Raw genomic sequence first — 11,116 nt, 5'->3', positions numbered from 1 at the left:
TAACGTTGATTGTAGATCAAAGTTGGTTCGGTTCCAGTTTCCAGGGGAGCTAATTCTGGAGTGGAAAGGTAATACTGCATCGCCAAGAGGTAGGTTTATTTCCTATCTCACAGCAAGGAAGATGATCAGAAAGGGTTATATTTATCACTTAGTTCAGGTACAAGATGTGAAAGCAGAGTCACCGACCCTTCAGTCTATCCCGGTGGTTAATGAGTTTGCCGATGTTTTTCCCGATGATCTTCCAGGCCTTCCGTCAGAGCGGGAGATTGAGTTTGTTATTGACACATTACCAGAAAACCAGCCGATATCTATTTCTCCGTATAGAATGGCACCTGCAGAGGTGAGAGAGTTGAAAGAACAACTAAGGGATTTGTTTGAAAAAGGCTTTATCAGACCCAGTACATCATCGTGGGGAGAACTAGTGTTATTTGTAAGAAAGAAAGATGGTTCCTTGCGGATGTGTATTGATTACAAGTAGTTGAATAAGGCGACGATCAAGAATAAGTACCGTCTCCCGAGAATTGATGATTTATTTGATTAGTTGCAGGGTGACATGTGTTTCTTGAAGGTAGACTTGAGGTCTGGATACCATCAGGTAAGGGTTAAAGAGAAAGATATTCCGAAGACAACATTCAGGACCAGATACATGCACTTTGAGTTTTGAGTTATGTCGTTCGGGTTGACCAATGCCCCAACAATATTCATGGACTTAATGAACCGTGTATTCAGACCCTTTATAGATCAGTTCGTTATTGTATTTATAGATGATATTTTGGTTTACTCCCGTTTAGAGGTTGAGCATGCAGATCATTTACCTATTGTACTCAGAGTTCTACAAGAAAGGAAGTTGTATGCAAAATTCTCTAAAAGTAAAATTTGGTTGAATTCTGTAGCCTTCCTTGGTCATATTATTTCAGGTGAGGGTATCCGGGTTGATACATAGAAGATTGAGGTAGTTAAGACTTGGCCTAGACCCATGACACCAATGGAGGTTCGTAGCTTCCTAGGTTTCACAGGTTATTACAGGAGATTTGTAGAGGGTTTTTCTTCTCTTTAAGCACCATTGATAAAGTTGACTTAGAAGACAACTGAGTTTTAGTGGAGTGATGCTTGTGAGCGGAGTTTCCAGGCATTGAAGGACACATTGACTTCAGCACCGGTTCTGACACTTCCAGAAGGGACCGATGGTTATGTTATATATTGTGATGCTTTGGGTTGTGTATTGATACAACATGGTAAGGTTGTCGCTTACGCTTCTAGACAACTAAGAAACCACGAGAAGAATTACCCGACCCATGATTTAGAGTTAGTCACAGTGATTCATGCACTAAAGATGTGGAGGCACTATTTATATATCATTCATGTTGATATCTATACGGACCATAAAAGCCTTCAGTATATATTCAAGAAAAATGAATTGAATTTACATTAGAGGCGATGGTTGGAGCTACTGAAAGACTATGATATTGATATTTTATACCATCGAAGGAAGGCGAATGTAGTAGCCGACGCCCTCATCTATAGATCTATGGGTAGCCTATCATATTTATAGCCATGGAAGAGTGAGATTGATCGAGAGATTCATCATCTAGCTAATCTTGGAGTTCGATTACTAGATTCAGGTGGTACCGGAGTTACTATTCATGACACGACAACATCCTCTCTAGTAACTGAAGTGAAGGAATGCCAGTATGAAGATCCTGTGCTAGCTCACTATAAAGATACAACCCCTCAAAAGGAGAAGACACCATTTGATATTACAGGAGATGGAGTCCTTAGATATCGAGGTCGATTATGTGTTCCTAACCCGGAAGAGGTAGTGATGAGGGGTCGATATTGACACTTACTAGTTGTCCAATAAAATAAATATAATAAGGTAAACAAGTATGAAACATGGTAAGTAAACAATGATAGAAAATATAGGAAAATAATATAGTCTACAACTGAACAGTAGACACAAAGTCTTCAATTACCGGATACCTTCTCAAATGAAATACGTAATAGTTAACATCGGGTAAAAGGGTCACATCTCAAGTCAGGAAAACTCATGACTACACTGACTTCTTATCAAACACTACGCACGATTCTGCTGAGGCAAGCAACCCGATCCCATAAGGGTATTTCATAGAACTGCCAAGGCAAAAGGCCCGATCCCATAAGAGTGTGATGCAATATCCTGCCAAGGAGAACGACCCGATCCCATAAGAGTGTGTTACAATATCATGCCGAGGCGAACAGTCCGATCCCGTAAGAGTATGATACATGATACTGCCGAGGCGATCGGCCCGATCCCATAATAGTATTGTTGAGATGTTCAGCCTGATCCCATTAGAATAAGAAACTTAAACGAGTCTCTGACCCCACTCACAAAAAAATACGTGTGAGTTATGAACTTCAAGAAAAACTTCCGATGAATTCGCACAACGCGGGAGAAATTCATAAGGGAAGTACAATTTTCACGGCTAATCAAGTAACTAGTCAAGTATCTAAAATAGCAAGTCCATTACTCTACGCGAGTCTAGTCTCAGGTTATAATGTGAATTAAAGCATTTAAACAGGCAAGAGTAACTCACATAGTACAATTAAAGCATGACGTGAGTCTAAGTCTATCCGGACAAAATCAAAGATTTTAGCATATGCACGGACACTCGTCACCTCATATATGTGTAGCTCCCACGACAAGTAGCACATAACAAATATAACACGTAAGGGGTAAATTCCCCCTCACAAGGTTAGACAGGAGACTTACCTCGCTCTGAAATTCCATAACCGGCTCCAACGACTCTCTAACACCTCAAACCAATGCCCATAGATCCGAAAATAGTCATACAACGTGAAAACCAATAAAAATATATTCCAATACTCATAATTTAACAATTTATAATAATTTTCAACTCCGCTCGAAAAGTTAAAAAAGTCAACCCACGGGGTCACTAGCCCGGATTCCGAAACTTTTCCAAGATAAACATTACTCATAGCACCACAAACTCAAATATATAATTTATTTCTAATTCCATATCTAATTTCGCCGTCAAAAATTCAAAAATACAAATTCTAGGTTTTTCTTCAAAATCTCACAATTTCTATAAAATTTCATGTTTAATTCCATACATAATCCATGTATCTAATGATGCGTTCGCGATGCCTCTAGGTCCCGAAGGCCAAAAATCAACAGTCCAAAAATCCTCATTCACGTTCACGACCCCAAAGATGCATTCGTGATGCCTCTAGGTCCCACTGCTTTGCGTTCGCGGTCACTACGCCGTGTCCGAGAAGGCTTAACGCCTCCATGCCCCCAGCTTCTTATCCTTCTACACGTTTGCGACTCCCTATCGCGTTCGTGAAGGGAACTTCAATTTCTTCTCCATGTTCGCGACCCCTGCGTCGCGTTCGTGATGAAAATTTTCCTAGTAGTCAAAATCCTTCTTCGCGAACGCACGCATCCCTTCGCATTTGCGAAGAACAAAACCAGACACCAGCATTAACACTGGGTCCGAAACACCCCCGAGCCCCCGGGACCCCGTCCAATCACACCAACAAGTCCCAATACCTTATCCAAACTTATTCAAAGGTTTGAAATGCCACGAATAACATCTAAATCATGAATCGACGATCAAATTCCTTCTTTTAACTTTCAAACATTCAAACTTCGTCGAACGCGTCCGAATCACACTTAAACATCTCGGAATGACGCCAAATTTTACGTACAAGTCAAAAATCACAATACGGACCTATTCCAAGTCTCAGAATTCCAAACGAACATCAATAACACCAAAGTTCACTTCAAATCAAACTAAGGAAATTCTAAAGCCTTCAAAATGCCAACTTTTCGCATTAAGCGCCGAAATGTTCCCGGACCATCCCATACTCAATTCGAATATGTGCCTAAGTCCAAAATCATCATACAAACCTATTGGAACCTTCAATATCCGATTCCGAGGTCTTTTACTCAAAATTCAATCTTGGTCAACTCTTCCAACTTAAAGCTTACGAATTAAGAATTATTCTTCCAAATAGGTACGAACTCCTCGAAGAATGAAACCAACAATACGTGCAAGTCATAAAACATAAAGTGAATCTATTCAAGGCCTCAAACCGCCGAACGACGTGCTAGATCTCAAAATGACCTATCCGTCCTCGAACGTGCCAAAATCACTCAAGAGTTTGCCCAGAGTCACTGTCTGACACCACGCGTGCCTACCCGTGCCACCACAATCCATATGAGCACTTTGGCTCAAGCTAGACTAATGATCCTTCCTGCTACCCTAGCCCACACGCCTCAGAACCAAATTCCAATATCCAGAATTCTCTACAAGGTCCTATTCTAACATACAAACGTCGTATAGATCTCAGCATGCTAACCCAAAACACGATCATACACCCATGTCGTAATCATACCATGTGCCGCATAACACATTTTCCCATAGTAACTTCCTCTAACCACAATAGCTGCAAATTCATGAATCTGATGCTTGTAATATTCCTCATAACACATATAAGCCACGTTCCAACTCTCGCAATACTACAACGATGAAAGAGGTGTGTAAAAACTCATAGCCACCCACCAAACCAATAACTCATGAAGTCTCTCTACTCGACATGAACCTTTGCCGCATTCTAAACTAATTAGTGACATTTTCCTTCTAATATACATCATGTAAATCCATTTACACTGATTCCATGTCCCACAACCTCTTCTCACCCAGTACACGTTGCTCGGCAATGAGCCACCTCAAACACCACATAAAATCACCTACGATGCCACCAATGCGCCAACAAGGCACAATTCGAATATGACCCATAAGGGAAAGCAAACTCTGGTAAAGAACTAACCAGCCAGCATAACGAATAGTACAACCAACCAAACACTATGTACCTATCTCAAAGATGAGAAACAAAACACACAAGGTATATACAAGGTGTTGTACCCAACATGATACCATTACGACGCACAACCCGATCCGAACATCATACCCGTAGCGGCGTGCCACCCGATCCACACATAATAATCAATAAGGAAATACTTGTCAAGCCATAATGCTCATACCCACGAAATGCCCGAATATCGACCACAACACGCCAAGTGCATAAATACAACTCTTGGGCGACAGATAACAACATGCGCTGCAAATTCCAAGCATGACTAAGGTGCAATAAACAACTAGCATCTCGAGAGCCGTCTCGCTCATATAATACCACAAACTACGCCAGGTCATAATACATGAGTGAATAATCAATTCGTCTCACAAACCGTGACATAAAAAAGTAGCACCTGAAATAGACAAAGGCAGCAATATCATCCACCGTGCCCGAAAATCATCCATAAGCGATGCTATGCCGAATATGAACATCCATACCACCAATCGTACTAATTCTGTAGTGCAAATCAAGAATCAGAAAATCAATACACAATGCCTCTTCCACAGAACATCGATCTCAGGAGACACTAAGATAGCGCTAGCATACTCTGAACATCTGAAATCTTCCCCCGCTTCTATGAGCTCGTCACATTCTTATTAAAACTGAACCGCAACCTTGATCCTCAACTTCCAATTTCCATACCGCTCACTGCACCTATCATGCTGCTATGCGAGAGTACAAAACTTTCATCATAACTCATGAACCACCAGTAGAATAAACATTTCATCAGCTAAAAAACTTTCATTTAACTCATTTCAAAAGACGAATCGCAACACACAACCAACTTCCTATAATTGCAAAACACACAAAACTCAATTCGTGTTCTAAACTTCCATAACTCTTCCGGGATAAATTTACACATAACAAACCATATGAATCAAATACCTCCAAATCTATCAAATTACGGTAGCTGTCAAACCTGCACGTACAACCATGAATCACCTGTATAGATTTACCACACCGAAGGAACCGATCATTTCCTTAACCATGCTGACCCAACCACTACTAGACTGACTCAGCTTCCTTTGATTTCTTCTTGAATTGCCTTCAGAATCAACACCCCTATTCAAACATGTAACAAACCTCAATCAACACTCATCCCGAGTGACCCAAATCACGAGACCACGATGTCTCAATACCCATAAGCCATTTTATGCCCTCCTTATGCACTCATTAGTATCTCCAACTGTTACAACTACGCTGATTAGATCTTCTACGAATCCGAAGTTGTTTCTCTCATTTCTCTAACACTGCACCGCAGACTCGATTATAACATAGAAATTTTCTAAGTACCCTTCACACTCTACTACAAAACCCAATCATCAGCCACATAGTGAAACCAAAATTTCTTAGGCATCACACTTAAAATTTTGGGCTCACTAGAACCGTTGTTAAGAGTCGCCTACCCTGACATGATCCCGAATATATAGATAACAACTAGTGCTCCATTAACACACGACCATCAAATTCCTTGCCTTACTTACCCCTGATGTTTTCTTCCCTCAGTCATAACTAATCCACCAACGTACCGATAAGCCCATACTGCCAAGGCACATAACCACGCCACCCAATCATAGAGGGTAGACTCCCCCACTTAGTTTTAAGCCACAATCACATAAATCTAGAACCCATAATGACTCATTCTCAGCTGCCATGATCTTGCACCATTACTCAGCCAAATTTCTCATAACTTCTGGTTGCACTAATCATAACACATCCCGAATTATCAGCCAAAATAGCACACTCAACTTCGTGACAGTCATACCATCTTCTTCAAGCGATCCAAAATCACATCGCATTACATGCTCCCCATTCGATATAAAGTAGAACTCTTCACAAAAACTTTATTAGAAATCACGCAACCCCTAGCCTGCTCACAGGAGATAACCCACCTATATAATTCCACATCGACATCTTCCAACGACATTTCCCTAGTTACAACTACCTCAAAATCTGTTAATCCTCATGCACCCACACTCGTCCACCGGTTAAAAATGCCTGTTCGTTTCCACTAACATCAAATGTAGGATTCAAAACTCAACGATATACTACATACCAAGCAAACTATTTCCGTCATACCCAAACCTCCGAAGCACAAAAGCCACCATCTCAAATGAAATACACAGACTTGGTCCCTTGTTTACCATGACCATAATCGCATGAAGATTTCTCAAAGCATGTGTCTATCCCACCACAAAATCCATACGACACGCTAATATTCTCACTTTGAGTTGACCATCTTCCGAAGCGAACTACTCGACCTCTGCTGCTCATACTCGACCTGCCAGCAATTCAACCACCATGAGATACCCCCATCATGCCCTTCCTCATACTCTGCTGCCAAAATACAACCTCAAATCATAATCCATCTATGTAGCACCCGAACTGATAAATTGCCACAAACTCTAAGCCTCCGTAAATATCATCTTTCTCGAGCCATCAACATTAGAAACACCGATTCTACTCTAAAGCCACCATATACTGCCACCTTCGATAGCTGATTCTTAGGCACCATTTCACAACATCCTGCCCCGAAGGCGAATTAAAGAAGACCATAACACTAATAAGCCTTAATGCGTTCAAACAAGAACGACGACACCACCTCACAAATGAGAATTTCACCAAGTTCGAAAATACCCATTCTCACAACTCCGTCAATAACGCTTGAACATCCGTAGTCCGATTGCCCCTCCTTTGCTAAAATTAGATGTTGAATCTCTAAACCATGAACCAAGTAATCCTTCTTTCGAGTCATTCACTGAAATATAAATAAGCACCTTACCATCTATGCCAGCACTGCACGATAACAACATATGAACATCACAATACATTGTGCATAGACTCAAAATCGTAGGCAACACTAACACTGAGCTAAAATGGCAGAATACCCTTCTACAAGGTGATAATGATAGTACGCCTAAATACACAGGGAAAACATCCTATACCACATCTACAACACCACTACAAATCTTCAATGCCCAATTTATAACAAGCGCCTAACATCGTATAAGAATGAGTAGGAAGAAAAAGAAGACATAAGCTTCCATTGAATCAAATCACACGACGAGGAATCAAGAAAGGAAGTTCTCCTAACAGCCTTGTATCCTCTCGTAGATAAGTACATACATCTATATACCAATCCGATAGACTCTACTAGACTTGCTCATGACTCGTGAGACCTAAGTGAACCTAGAGCTCTGATACCAAGATGTCACGACCCAAAACCCACTATCGGCCGTGATGGCGCCCAACGTCGCCATTAGGCAAGCCAACAGTGAACCATCTCAATAATTATTCATTTTTAATTTTTAAAATTAGGAATTTCATTAAGTAAATAGAATAAAATCTAGCACCCATAGAAACCTGTATTTTTCTTTACCAAATTTCCGAAGTGATAATAATAACATGAAATAAAATATTGAACATCCACAAGAAACTCCCAAAGCCCGGTGTCACATGTGCATGACCATTTACTAGAACAATACAACACTACTGCAATATTTGTCTGGAATATAAAATAGACATGATAAAATAAATGAACATGATGGTGACTCTGTGTGCTGCGAATCGTAGCATGAAATGCAGCTCACCATAAATTTCCCTCAGCAGTTGTGCCAATGCGTTAAGATGACCACCTAATGACATGCCTAGTGCCTGCATATTTAGTGCAGAAGTGTAGCGTGAGTACGTAAATCAACGCGTACCTAGTAACTATCTAGCCTAACCCCGAAGAGGTAGTGACGGGGGGTCGACATTGACACTTACAAATGGTCTAATAAGAAAAATATAATAATGTAGACAAGTATAAAACATGGTAAGTAAACAGTGATAATAGATAAAGTCAAATAATACGGTCTACAACTGAACATTGGACACAAAGTCCTCAATTACCGGATACCTCCTCAAATGGAATACGTAATGGTCAACACTGAGTAAAAGGGTCACATCTCAAGTCAGGAAAACTTATACACTCACTTCTTATCAAACATTATGCACGATTCTGCCGAGGCAAGCGGCCCAATCCCATAAGAGTATTTCATAGAACTGCCACGGCTAAAGGCCCGATCCCATAAGAGTACTGTTGAGGTGTTCAGCCCGATCCCAATATAATATGAAACTTTAACGGGTCCCTGACCTCACTCACGAAATATACATGTGAGTTATGAACTTCAAGAAAACCTTCCGATGAATTTGTACAAGGCAGGAGAAATTCGTAAGGGAAGTAAAATTTCCACGGCTAATCAAGTAACTCGTCAAGTATCTAAAATAGCAAGTCCATTACTCTACGCGAGTTTAGTCTCAGGTTATAATGTGAATTAAAGAATTTAAACATGCAAAAGTAACTCAAATAATACAATTAAAGCATGGCGTGAGTCTAAGTCTACCCGTACATAATCAAGAATTTTAGCATACACACGAACACTTGTAACCTCATACGTGCGTAGCTCCCACGACATATAGCACATAACAAATATAATACCTACTAGGTAAATTCTCCCTCACAAGGTTAGAAAAGAGACTTACCTCGCTCAGAAGTTCCATAACCGGCTCCAACGCCTCTCTAACACCTCAAATCGAAGCCCATTGATCCAAAACTAGTCAAAATTTCTGTAAAATTCCATGTTTAATCCATGTATCTAACTTAAAACAAGTGGAAATCACTTACCTTGCATTGCTAGATGAAAATATCCTCAAAATAGCTCCCCAAATTCGACCATCCAAGTGGAAAATGAGAGAAATGAGACCTAAATCCCTAATTAAAACAAGTATGTACGAGCCCATCCTCTTCGCGATCGTGGAAATACCCTCGCGATCGCGAAGGCCAAAAATGAGTTGTCCAAAAATCCTTCGCAATTCTTCTAGAGCCCTCTGCTTCGTGTTTGCAGTCATTGCGCCGCGTTCATGAAGGCTTCTTCTCAATCTCAACTCCCCATCCTTCTACGCCCCCAGCTCCCCATCCTTCTACGCGTTCGTGACCCCATGTCGTGTTCACGAAGGAAACCTCAGCTTCTTCTCTACGTTCACGACCCCTGTGTCGCGTTTGCAATGAACATTTTCCCAGAAGTCCAAAATCCTTCTTCTCGAACGCGTGCATCCCTTCGCGTTCGTGAAGAACAAAACCAGACACCAGCACCAATAAATCACCCAAACTTGGTTTGAAACCACGCTGAAACACTCCTGAGGCCCTTGGAACCCCGTCCAATCACACCAACAAGTCCCAATACCTTATCCAAACTTATTCAAAATTTTGAAACGCCACTGATAACATCAAAACTACAAATCGACAATCTAAATCCTTCTTTTAACTTTAACATTCAAACTTCGACTAACGTGTCTGAATCACACGTAAACATACCGGAATGACGCCAAATTTTATGTACAAGTCAACAATTTATTGTACCTATTAAAAATCTCAGAATCCCAAACAGACATCAATAACACCAAAGTCCACTTCAAATCAAACTAAGGAAATTCTAAAACCTTCAAAATGTCAACTTTCCACATTAAGCGCTGAAATGCTCCCGGACCATCCGATACTCAACCTAAATATACGCCCAAGTCCAAAATCATTATACGAACCTATTGGAACCTTCAAATCCTGATTCTGAGGTTGTTTATTCAAAATTCAACCTTGGTCAACTCTTCTAACTTAAAGCTTTCAAATTCGAAATAATTCTTCCAAATCAACTCCAAACTCCTCGAAGACCGAAACCAACTGTACAAGCAAGTCATAATATGTAAAGTTAAGCTACTTAAGGCCTCAAATCGCCGAATGACGCGCTAAAGCTCAAAACGATTGGTCGGGTCATTACAGAATTAGTCGAACAAAATGATGAGCGAGAGATACCATTGCCACCGCCCCACAGGTTGAATCTCACTGATTTTGACCACATTGCTCATATGACCCCTGATCCTGCTACAAAAATTGGTTATTACTTTCTACCCAATATTAGTATGATAAAACATATATGATTCTATAAAATATACACACCTTATTATACTTCATTTCTTTTCCAAAAATATTTGCTGAAAACACTTTTATTAGGAAATATACTAGCAGTCGTTGTCCATTGTGGCCCTCCAAAATATGCAGGTCGAGGTCCAAATAGGTGTTGTGAGATTATTGTCACCGATAATCAATAAGTACACTATATTACTACTAATTGCAATTTCTTTTCAAAATCATACATGTATT

The 11,116-nt window shown here is 40.4% G+C and overlaps 1 long non-coding RNA gene across 1 annotated transcript; it reads left to right on the top strand.

The window, feature by feature from the left end:
• Positions 1 to 10,733: 10,733 nt before the first annotated feature.
• LOC138896678 (uncharacterized) lies at positions 10,734 to 11,060 on the top strand. Its single transcript, XR_011410070.1, has 2 exons — positions 10,734 to 10,849; positions 10,967 to 11,060. It is a non-coding gene; the product is annotated as an uncharacterized lncRNA (long non-coding RNA).
• Positions 11,061 to 11,116: the final 56 nt, after the last annotated feature.

This window comes from Nicotiana tomentosiformis, chromosome 8 (assembly GCF_000390325.3).
Source record: "Nicotiana tomentosiformis chromosome 8, ASM39032v3, whole genome shotgun sequence".
NCBI lineage: Eukaryota > Viridiplantae > Streptophyta > Magnoliopsida > Solanales > Solanaceae > Nicotiana > Nicotiana tomentosiformis.
Note: the sequence above shows the minus strand (reverse complement) of the source record. Positions and strands in the feature narration are given on the sequence as shown.